The following is a 12,943-nucleotide window of genomic DNA, read 5'->3' as shown; positions in this document are numbered from 1 at the left end:
ATTTCTCTTAGAGGTAGCAATCTAATTTCCTTTGAACATATACCCAGAAATTAGATTCCTGGATCATATGCTAATCTATTTTTAAATTTTTGAAGAACTTCCCACTGTTTTTCATAGTGCCTGTACCAATTTACATTTGCACTAACAGTGTACAAGAGTTTCCCTTTCTCTATACCCTTGTCAACATTTGTTATCTCTTGTATTTTACATAATAGCCATCTAATAGACATAAGTTGTTGGTTTATTATTGTTTTGATTTGCACTACCTTGATGATTAGTGAAATTGAGTATCTTTTCATACACCTGTATGTTGGCCATTTTATATGCCTTCTTTGGAAAATGTGTATTGAGGCCCTTTGCCCATTAAAATCAGCAACTATTTATTGTATTTTTTTTTTTTTAGAGAGGGAGAAAGAGAGCATGAGTGACAGGGAGGGGCAGAGAGAGAGAGTGAGAGAGAGAGAGAGATTGATTGAGAATCTTAAGCAGGCTCCATGCTCAGCACTGATGTGGGACTCAGTCCCACAACCCTGGGATCATGACCTAAGCCAAAATCAAGAGTTGGAAACTCAACCAACTGAGCCACCCAGGCACCTCTAATTTTTGTATTTTAACATTGTATCCTGCAACTTTATTGAATTCATTATTCATCATTATTAGTTCTAAATTTTTGATGAGTCCTTAGCTTTCTATATACAAGATCATGTCTTCTTTCCAAAAAGACAATTTAATTCCTTTCTGATTTCAGTGACTTTTATTTATTTTTCTTGCCTAATTGCTCTGGCTTGAACTTACAGTATTATGTTGAATTGAAGTGATGAGAGTGAGTATACTTGTTCCTGATCTTGGAGGAAAAGCTTTTAGTTTTTCACCATTGAGTATGATGTCAGCTTGGGTTTGTCACATATGGAATTTTTTATTGACATTTAAAAAAATATTTCATAGTTGCCCCATATATGGTGCCACTGGTGGCTTATTATATGTAAAGAAAAGAATGAAAATAAAAGAAAAGCCTCACAGTAAGTCTCATCATCATGTAAATTCAGAGGACTGAGGAAGAGAAGATAGTAAAACTTGGGGAGAAAAAACAACTTCTAATATCAAAAATACCACAGAATTCTCTATGGTAACTCTGGAATCTAGAAGGAAATATTTAACACAATTTTAATGGAGGAGGGTGAAGAAACATAAATAGACATAGGTTTCTATATATCATTTGAACGGGTAGAGTGACAACACACAGTAGACTGTGTATCTGTTTGTATAGATTTTAAGTGGTTGTTCTATTATTATTGGCTAGTATTATTGGCTAGTAATTAAATTAGTAATTAAATTAAAAGAAAATTAAAGTTGAAGAAAGTTTAGGTAGTCTAAAATAAGGTAGGTAAAAGAAAACAGAGAAACAAAAACTAGAACACACAGCAAAACAAGCTGACTTAAATTCTAAAGTATTAATAATTACATGAAATGTAATTTTATTAAATACCAATGAAAAGAAAAAGATTGGCAGAGTGAATTTGAATACATACTCCAAGTATCCACAAAATAAACTCACTTCAAATAAAACAATATAATCCAATTGAAACTAAAATGATGGAAAAAAACGTATAACATGCAAATATAAATTTTAAAAAAAGCTTGAGAGGTCTTCAAATAAAGTAGTCATCAGAGCAAATAAAATTACCAGAGACGTTAAGGGATATAATATTATGATGAAAGGGACAACCCTTCAAGAAGACATAGCTGTTCTATATATGTACCAAGCATTCAAGCTGCAAAATACAAAGCAGTTTTATGTGGATTCAGCTGCTGATTATATGCTATTTAATATAGACAATCAAAAATTTATAATTATTGATTGTATCCAAATATTCAAATATTTATATAATTTTCCTCATGCATTAATTATGTGGTAGTGTTGTTTTATTCTGGGTACTTGATTTTTTTAAAAAATAAAAGCAAAGCAACATTTTCAAAGATCTCTGATGTTGAGCTGTCACCTGATTTACAGTAGTTGCAGAATTCCTGGACAGTTAGAAAGCTTTTTCAGTAAAGGTACCAACTTCAGAAAATGATGTGAAATAAGTGCTTTTAAGAGCTAAAAGCAGCGGCCACATGGAACAAAAGAATGAATGGTGAGGGTTCTGTATGATGTTCATATTGAAGTTCTATTCTTTTATAGTTCAACAGATCAAATGTGATGAGCCACTTGTTACTAAATAAAAGGACATGGGGCTTTCACTTTCACAAAGCCAAAGAATCCAATTGGTCTTTCTTTTATAAGTACTACGAGGGATTAAATATTTGGATTGAAAAAAAAAAAAAAAGAAAAAAGAAAAAAGCGACATCCTAACTTCTGCCACCAGCTATGGGTTGTCAGTTACTAATGCCCTACATAAAATAAAAGGCACCTAAAGGTGCTATAGTATTGTAATTTCCCATTTTGTCACCAAGAGATGAAGTTCTCTTAGATAAAATCTGAATAAGGACACCTGATTTTTTTTCCACTATCTTCTGATTCTGAATTTGTCAACTGAATAAAGCATACTACAGTTTCCATTATTATCTCTGTGAGATTAAATTTCCTTAACTGTAATAGTTTATTCTTCTAAGTTCATGTTTTCAAATCTTAGAATAGTCTATATATTATCCTTTATAAAATATGTAATAAATATTACCGAATATCTTTGTAAAATATCCATGTTTTTGCCCTCTTTCTCTATTCCTCAGTCCAGCATCCTCTCTGACCTCCTTGCTGATTCTTGAACACACCTTATAACCTGACATACAAGTAAATATCACTCTACTTCCAATACTCTATAATTGTAACTTTCTCCTCTTCCCAGTATTGCTGAACTCACTTTCTTTGCATCTTGTCCTACAAGACACTTTATCTTCAATATAAATTTTTATAATATTTTTTTATTTTTTAGCGTTTGATTATTTTTGAGAAAGAGAGACAGAGTGTGGGTGGGAGAGGGGCAGAGAGAGAGGGAGACACAGAGTCCAAACAGACTCCAGGCTCTGAGCCAGCACAGAGCCTGACACAGGGCTTGAACTCACAAGCTGTGAGATCATGACTTTAGTCAGAGTCAGATGCTTAACCGACTGAGCCACCCACGTGCCCCATCTTCAATATATAATATTTTATTTATTACATCCATTTTGCTTATTGTGTATTTCCCACTAATGGAAGGTAAGTTACTTGAAGGCAGGGGTGTTCACCTATCTTGATCACAGATACAGATCTAAGTCTCCTCTACAGTTCCTGGCATATGATGGGTACTCATAAAATACATTTGAATGAATGATGTTGTAAAATATAATATACTCATTTGAATGGATTATAGGAAAATGTTTCACTTAGAGTCCTGCTTCGTATTTTGCATAACCTGCATCTGTCATGTCTTCTGTAAACAATAATGTGTTTAGTGTCTTCTCCTCTTACTTGACTTAATATTTTTGTTACTTATCTTCCCATAAACTGCAAAAGAACAAATGACTAACATAGCTTTCTTAAATATAAATAATAATATATATGGCCAAGTCACACACAGTTTCTATCACAACTTCAAGAGCTGTTTAAAATGATAGAGCTATACTGTATATTTTAAGATCATTTGCAGATCTAAGGTTTGGGATCATTTATATATACATTTATATGTAATGCAAGTATTATAAATCTATTATATATAATTACAGCATGTAAATAAATACATATTTATAATTTTGATTAAAATACTAAAATATCTTTATAAGAGAACTATTTCATCTATAGCATTGTACTGGGTATCTATTTGAGATGAAATGTTTAAGTATGCTTCCATTCATAAACTCAGCATATATGTATTGAGTATCTACTAAGTGCTGAGCATTTGACTATGGTACAGAAGCACACAAGACAGACAAGATTGCTGTCCTCATGAAACTCTTATTTGGAGGGATTAAAATAAAAATATTTGGAAATAAAATAAAAATAAATGGAAATTTCATTATAATAATATAAAATTCAGATACAAAAATCTTTTTTTCCCAAAGGAGAAATGGCTAAAACTAATGTTTCTAAGGAGATATACTATTAGTAGATGGATTTTTGAAGGATAATGTAATATATATGTACATTTTATTAGAATAAAATGACACAATATTTTTGCTTCTTTACAGATAGTGTTGTGGTTATTTAATCACTTTAAAATTTCTTTTTGAGATTGCAATATCGTGCTGCCTGCTGTCCAATGCCTAAAAGAAATTGCTTCATATATTTTGTTGTTTCATTTTTGATTATACATCGAGGGTTATTGAAATACCAATTATTCCATCATAGCCAGAAGAAGAGGTATCTACTTTTTCATAAAATAAAATTTTATGTGATATTGTTTTTGTAGAAAAAAGTGTACAATTTTTGAAAAATGTTTCAAAACTACAGAGTAGACATGAAGAAGCCATGTTATTCTGACAAGTAAAGCCACATGAAGTACATATAGTTTCATAGAAAGGTGACCTGGGGCAGGACAGATCCAGTAAGAGACCATTTGAGAAGCAGTTGAAGTTATATAAACAAGAAATAATTAGGATGTCAAAAGGGCAGTAGTTGTAGGAATGAAAAGTAATAGCATGTTCAATATTATAATATAAAAATGTAATAAATTTGTCATTTCCAGTATATTTCAGCATTTGCGATATACAAAACTATAGTGATTTGGAAATGCCTGGAGCAGGACTGTGTTGTCATAAGACTATTTATATTAACACAGAGCATGGAATTTTAAACCCAACTAATAACCGTGACAGTTCTAAAGTCCCTTAGGGTTCCCAAATTGTTAAAGATGTTTCCTCAGTCCTTATGCTATTCCATGAGTCTATATATTGCAATTTCTCTTTATAGGCTAATTAGAGAAGTAAGATTTACAAAGGACCAGAGGTCAAATCAATGTGGTAGAACACTATAATTTGTTTCACTGGGTCATACTGGTGAGTTGTGATCAAGAGTGAGAAAATTATGGTTGAAACTATTTTTGGTGACAGGTTAACACTCAGAGGATTAGAACTTTAGATAAGCCACTCTGCTAAAGTAAGCAAGTGAGCTGGTCATTGACCAGTACATAATTAATGTTATGGGCTACAGGTATTGACAAATGAAGATATGAGCCCACTAGTTTCTGAGAAATTACAGATCCAGGGCTCATGACTTTTACTCCAGATACTATCACAATGCCCAATTCATAGTTTGAATGCAGTACATTGTTGCTCACTATCAAATAAATGCTCTTTCTCTCCTAAAAAACAAAACAAAACAAAACAAAAACAAAAAGACAAAAAGGTCTAATGAGAGATGCGAATCACATTGTTAGAAAAGGTTCATATTTTCCTAATAGCTGTTCTCCTCACTGGATATTCATGTAACAAGTACTAGGTCAATTGGATTATATTTGGGATTACTCAAACTTCTTTGTGTGACCTGGTGATAGCCGTTCTTAGTTAAAATGATGATAAGGTTGTGTGTTTCTTGGAATGAAAAGGTCCCTTTTTTGTAATAGCTATTAAACCTGGCAGTACAAGATCAGTGAATTCATGGTCATGAGCCCATTCCTGCATATCTTTTTTCTGTAAAGTAGGTCCCCTGTGCAATTGAAGTATTATCTGATGCCAATAGGTCAAATAAATCTTTGGATACACTGAGGCTGTGCATATATATGTGTATATATATGTCTATACATATATATACACATATATATGTATATACATGTATATATGTACATATATGTATGTATATATATGTGTGTATATATGTATATGTATGTATATATATGTATATATCCAGATACATACCTAATCTTTGAGAATAAACCAGTGGTCCTTTATCATCAAGCTGCTGTTGGTTTCCTCAGGAGATGATGCCATAGCCTGCAACTGTTTCTCTTCCTAGCAGATTGAACACTGGCTTAGCTATAGTGAGACTAGCAGTGGTAATACGAAAGCATGAGCCAATGCTGTTGGACCCTGGCATTGCCTTCATGGCTGCTACCATGGCCACTTCCTTCATGTGCCTGCTATGCCAAGCTGGCAGTTGCCAATTACAAAGGCTTTCAAAAGCCCCTTTGCTGGGTCATTTTGGCTTTTTAGTGGATTCGTCCTTTTTCAGAGGTGGACACATACTGGTTGAACATAATATGTGACACATTTTTACATCATTTGCCTATGTATAAGACCTCTTTTTTTTTTCTCAATATTGCAATACTTTATCGATCCAGGATCCTGAATAACTTCTCTATTTTCTATTGTCTGTGACTCTATTTTTATTCTCTCCTGAGGCCACTACTCTGTGCATGTAGAGTGGATGACCATGTTCACAGTCTGAAGTTATGCCCAGTGAGATTTTCCTTTGTCACTACTTTTCAAGGCTAACCATTATAGTAGTATAATTCAATTGTTATTGGTTTTGACTTGCACCCTCATACTGAGACAAACCATCAATAAACCAAATAAGGATTTCTTATCCTCTTTTGTCTAGTCGTAAGAGAGCCCCATAGACACAAGATGAAGAAAGGACACTGGTGCCACAATGGTGGATATCATGGGCGTGTAGGCTTCCTGCACATGTGTCTGACTTGTGTACTCTACCACTCATTGTAACGCATTACACATATAAAACTTCACTCATTATTAGTGTTTCATTGATGTTTATGGACTATGCAGATAGTTCATATCTCTTCTGACTAATTGATGGCTAAGATGGAAGAGCTAACAGAGTACTGGAACAAAACTGTCAGTTTCATTTACTCCATGTGGATGTGAACTGGTTTTATTTATATTTTCTTAGAGGGAGAGAAAAGAGTAAATTTTTCAGATCAGCCACACATCCTATGACTGAGGCTATATTAAATTTTAGCAAAGGTATTTGAGGTTTGGACTACAGTTAGGTTGAACTTGCAGTAGGATACAGACATCATCCAGTACCCATCCAGCACCAGTCAGACTGGTGAATCAAAGGACCACTATCCTTGCCCCTTGTAAATTATTGAGGGTAACAATGTGTTTTCTAAGCCACATGGGATGCAACATAAAATTTTTGAATTACTTTCTTATCCAGGAAAGAGTAGTTTCTGAAGACTTGCCCTAAAATTTCCTTCCAAGATAATTCTTCGGACTAAAAAAAAGTAGTGATAAAATGGCAACCATATCCTCAAGATAAGGTCTGTAGCCAGCCCCTTGGCCAGGATCTATTTATTACCTCCCCTCCTCACATATTTACCAAATATACTCCATATACAATAGAGAAGGGGCACAATGATATGATAATGCTTTAGGTCTCCAGGTGCTAGTGTCAACACAGACCCTATTTCTAACATATCTCAACCTGTTTGGCAATCTACTCCCCAGTCCACAGTTACCAGAGGAAATGACTAAGGGATTCTTTAGTGAAGGACTAGTGTATCCATTTTGCGTGTAATAGATAAGGTTTTGCACGGTCCTTTCTCCTGCATAACTATCTCTTCCAGCAATGGTTTCAATGTCTGATAACTGGCTTAACACTCGAATCTTGGCAAGGGGTCATGACTCTTAAAAGGACTAAATGTTTTCAGCCACCTGAGCTCCCATCCTTGATTTCTTCTGTTAGCACAAATTGAATAGTAACTTGTTGGCTGCCCACCTGTCTTTTTCCTGAGGAGGTTGTGTTCCATAGCATATGGTTGTGAACTGTGTTCATTATCCTTTTCATGCTACATCCTCTTGGCTATTACTTAAACCTTGTCAGTCATTATTATGATTGGTTGTAATCACTTCTCTTCTGGTGGTGAAACACTTAAGCCTGGCCTCTATTTTCTTGCTATTAGTGAGACAAGTTCTTTTTTTCTTTTCTCTTTTCTTTTTCCTTTTCTTTTCTTTTCTAACATACATAGATGCTATATACATATAAATGTTTCTTTATTGAAGCAAGACTCCTGACCAGTATAGAGTGATGCATTTATTAAACAGAAACCAGTGCAGAAACTACTACATACCACCTGTCTAGACAGGTTTTGGTTACATTGTACCTATTGATGGAATAGTCCCACTAGTAAAGTTTTATATGTCAAAAAGCTTTGAATTTGAGCAAGGTGTCCATTAATTCACCTCTGAAAAAGTTAAGTGGCATTTAATTTTGGCTAATATATTTTATAGCATTAAAAAGCTTATGCTTAGCTTAAGCTAAATTTCTCAAAATGTTATTCTATGCACAATAGCCCTTAGCAGACAGAGTCTGTCATTGCATCCAAATTCACACAGATGAGTCTCATTTGAGAAATATATGCTAAATAGCTGGTACTTAGAGACAAAAATACTTATAACTTGAGTTTCTTATAGTCAACACAGACTTCTTCCTCTGAGTGTCTGTCTTGGCCACATTTCAGAGTGAAAGTGAAGACATACCAGCAGTGTCCCTGTGTAACTTGGAATTAAATCACCAGATCTGTCTGATGGTGAAGGTGGCACTATTACCAGGTAAATAAAGGCCCATTTAAAAAAAAGCCAATTTGATGGGGCACCTGGGTGACTCAGTTGGTTAAATGTCTGACTTTGACTTAGGTCATGATCTCACTGTTTGTGGGTTTGAGCTCCGCATCAGGCTCTGTGCTGACAGCTCACAGTCTGAAGCTTGCTTTGGACTCTATGTCTCCCTCTCCACCTCCCCCAACATGCTCTGTCTCTGTCCCTGTCTCTCTCTCTTTCTCTCTAAATAAATAAATAAATAAATAAATAAATAAATAAATAGAAATTTTTAAAGCCAATTCAAGATACAAATCAAGGATGGATACACTATACTCAGAACTGAATTTTGATGGATCTGGTATCCTAAATAATGTGGTAAGTTTTAGAAACTGATGGCAAATTTTACCCATGATGTTCTCAAGCTGAGAAGACATTAATCCATTGATTCAAATCCCTTTACTGCATCCACATAGCTCTGAGGTCATCCTGCAAGTTGGGAATCAAAAACTACAGAGTTAGGGTAACAAAGTTTGACAATATGTTATACAAGTCAAATTTGCAAAGATATATTAAGTATATCTGTTCTGAGAGGAAAGCATCAAATTCTTTGTGTACATTTTGGTAGTTTTATTGTAACAAAGACCTGGTACACTTCTAATGTTTAAAACTGAGCATCATCTTTCCTATCTAGTGAAACAAAAAAAAAATTAAAAATAAATAGGAACAAAATTACGGTAGAGTATGTCTATTTCAAATAAGATTCTACATTTTCTACTGATTTGTCAATTGGGTGGCAAGGTTCATGTCATCATTAAGAGAGAATTTGATTTCAAAATTGTCATTTTAAACTGCAAGGATGTCAAACATCATAATTTAACATGCCAAAGAAAAAAACCATGTTTTAAAAATGCCCACTTAAACCACCCAAATATCTCAAACCCTCCATTTGCTGACCTTCTGTAACCCCAGTTTTTGAGTTTTTTTCTTCCTTTCTTTCTTTCTTTCTTTTTTGTAATCAAGGGAAAGAAGACAAATACACGTTGGTAAATGATAACTGTCCATTTTCACATAGAGAGGCAGTGTGATTTCTGAGCCCAATACACAGAGGAAAGAGAAAAACAGAGTTCTATGCACTACTGTACAGGAGCCTCGTATCCTCCAGATTCCAGCAGAAATAAGGAAGCAGAGGGATTTCTTTTTTCCCATAGAGCAGGGTGGTGTAAATTCCATAGTTTTTAATTGAGACAGGAAGAGATAAAAACGAATTTGGAACAGGAAGGGGTAGAGATTCTATTCCCACTCTATTCTGCTCAAGGTATACCCCACCCCTAAATAAGTAGAGAACCATGATAAAATGGAAAGAAAGGAGACCTCAAAAATAGAGTCACAAGGCACAAGAGGAAGAAGGAATGAAAGAAACAAAAACAATTGTGACTCATTTCTCTCATCATTCATGTCAGAAACTATATTGTAATGGATTTGGCCAAGTAACTCTTTGATGACCACTCCTAAGTCATTTGCACCTGCATCAGAATGGTCAGTAAACCAGGGTGAGAAAGGCTCTGGTTCCTCATGCTGTCTCTTCCTGGCTTTATTTTGTGTTTGACATGAAAATTTTGGTCAGATCCTTTCCAGATTTCCATTTGATTTCAGCGGACTTTGAACATGGATTACTACTCTCATTCATATGAAATTCTTTGGAGAGAACTTTATTTTGGAAGTAAGGGTTTTCATCAAAACAAAAATCTATTCTGTAACCTGATTTAATATCTCTAAATTCTGTCACTTTTACTCTTGTATAAAAGTGCCTCCCCAAGCAGGCAGACAACATCCAACTTGTGGATGTTGACAAATGCGATTCCCCCCAAATGTGGGATTATGGTGCTTAATTCCAGCCTCTTCTGGGGAAAAAGAAACAAAAAGAAAAGAAAAGAGAAGAGAAGAAAAAAGATTGTCAAAGGTTTTTTATATTTTTGTTCTACTTTCAAAATCTCCTTACTGGCTTGTTCATTAAATCTTTTTCATTTGTATTTCATCAGTATGTTCACTTGCTTTTTACTGTTCTTTTTCGGAGGTCTTTATTCCAGTGTGGCTGGAGCGGAGCTCCTTTTTAGCGACCCTGATGGCGGTGCCTACCTGGTGCTGTTCTTCATGGGGTTTGAGAGAAGTGCAGCAAGGAGGGGACAAGAAGGGAAGGTGAAAAGGGCAGCAGCTTCCCTTAGCCACACTGCCACGCGTGCGATTCGGCCCCGCCTCCTCCCGGGCGCTGGCTGCGCGCGCAACCCTCCCAGCCTGCCCTGCGGCTCAGGGAGGAGCACCGCGTGCCGCTAGCCTGGTTCCTGCTGTTGGAGGTTTGGCGACAAAGTGACAGCTGGCCGGTTTGGCTCCTCCCCTCAGTCCCCGGCGCTCTGGCTCTCCCTGTTTTTCCTCTCCTAGGAACCACCTCCTCCTCACGGCAGCAGCGAGGGGTCCTGTGTTATCTTAAAGTAGGTGTTATTTCTCTTAATTTTGAAAAATTAAGTGTTTTTATCGGAGTAAGAAAACTTGACATGAGGTCTACCTCTCAACAAATTTTAAAGTGTACAGTACAGTATTGTTAACTATAGGCATAACATTGTGCAGTATAGTTCTAGAACTTATCTTGAATAAGTGAAACATTATAGCCTTTGAACAGCAACTTCCCATAATCCTTCTTCCAGCCCCTAGAAACCACCATTTGTTTGTTTCAGAGTTTGGCTATTTTAATACTTGATACAAATGGAATCATTCCTGATTTGCCTTCCTGTGACTAGCTTATTCCACTTAGCATTATGGCCCATAGGTTCATACATGTTGCTGTAAATGGTGGGATTTCTTTTTTGTGTAAGCCTGAATAATATTTTGCATGCAAATGCCACATTTTCTTTATCCATCAATTCTTCCATGGTATCAAAAGTTCAGAAACAGCACAAAACCAGTGAATCACCAAAATGGAATTTGTTGAAGCTTATTGCGCACACACCAAAAAGATAGTTTGTGAATTGAGAGTACTCAAGCCAAAACATGGAATAAAACTCAGGGGTATGTTGTTATAAAGCAGCTTATATAGTGAGAAGACATTAAATGTTTATTCTTTACAGAGATTGGTTATAATATTGTAATTTCCCAAAATGATAGGTAAATTGGTCAGTAATTACCTTATATTAACCTTGGGAGACAGTGTAAGTTTTGCCCATGATTTCCAGAGGCATAAATAATAAATGACCCAGGTCAAGCTAGTTTTGCAAAGTAAGTTAAATTGGTTTTATCTGCTCATAGAGTTTTCAAGTTTGTTTTGATTTTAACAGTGGATATTTGGGTTGTTTTCATACCTTGGCTATTGTGAATAATGCTGCAGTGACCATGGGAGTGCGGGACTTGAATTCAATTCTTTTGGATACATACCCAAAAATAGGATTGCTAGAGCAAATGATAGTTCTATTTTTAATTTTTTTCAGGAAGCACCATACTGTTTCCCATGGTGGCTATACCGTTTTATAATCCACCAGCAATATACATGGTTACAAATTTCTCCACATCCTCACCAACACTTGTTATTTTTTTATTTTTGATAATAGCTGGCCTAAGAAATGTAGAATGACATCTCATTATGTTGTTGATTGCCATTTCTCTGATGACTAGTAATATTGAGCTTCTTTTTATATACTTGTTGACCATTTGCATATCTTCTGCAGAGGAATGTCTATTAAGATTCTTTGCTCATTTTTTAATCGGGACGTTTGGCTTGTTTTTGTTGTTTTGGGGGTTTTCTTCTGTTTTTTGTTTGTTTTTGCTATTGACTTGAGGTCTTCTTTATGTGTTTTGAACATTAACCCCATATGAGATATATGGTTTGCAAATATTTTCTTCCATTCCATAGGCTGTCTTTTCATTGTGTTTGTGGTTTTCTTTTCTTTGTAGAAGCTTTTTGCTTTCATATAGTTTCATTTGTCTATTTTTGCTTATAACGTCTATTCTTTTAGTGTCATATCCAAGAAATCATTGCCAACAAGACTAATGCCATAAAGTTTTTGCCTATGTTTTCTTACAGAAGCTTTATACTTACAGGTTTAATGTTTAAGTCTATAATCCATTTTAGGGTGTCTGGGTGGCTCAGTCGGTTGAGCATCCGACATCGGCTCAGGTCATGATCTCTTGGCTCATGAGTTCCAGCCCCACATTGGGCTCTGTGCTGACATCTCAGTGCCTGGAGCCTGCTTCGGATTCTGTAGCTCCCTCTTTCTGTGCCCCTTCCCTGCTCACTCACACTCTGCCTCTCTGTCTCTCTGTCAAAAATAAATAAACATTAAAAAAAAAAGTCTTAGTCCATTTTGAGTTGATTTTTTGTGGATGGTATAAGACACCGATTTCATTCTTTTACATATGAGTATCCAGTTTTCCAGCACCATTTGTTGAAGAGACTTTCCTTTCTCTCTTATGGGTTCTTGACACT

At 35.4% G+C, this 12,943-nt stretch overlaps 1 pseudogene; it reads right to left on the bottom strand.

Annotated features, from left to right (window-relative positions):
• Window positions 1-5,884: 5,884 nt before the first annotated feature.
• Window positions 5,885-12,943, bottom strand: part of LOC109247168 (protein SET-like) — a 28,150-nt pseudogene continuing 21,091 nt past the window's right edge.

This window comes from Panthera pardus, unplaced genomic scaffold (genome assembly GCF_024362965.1).
Source record: "Panthera pardus isolate Hobbes unplaced genomic scaffold, ASM2436296v1 HiC_scaffold_1, whole genome shotgun sequence".
Lineage (NCBI taxonomy): Eukaryota > Metazoa > Chordata > Mammalia > Carnivora > Felidae > Panthera > Panthera pardus.
Note: the sequence above shows the minus strand (reverse complement) of the source record. Positions and strands in the feature narration are given on the sequence as shown.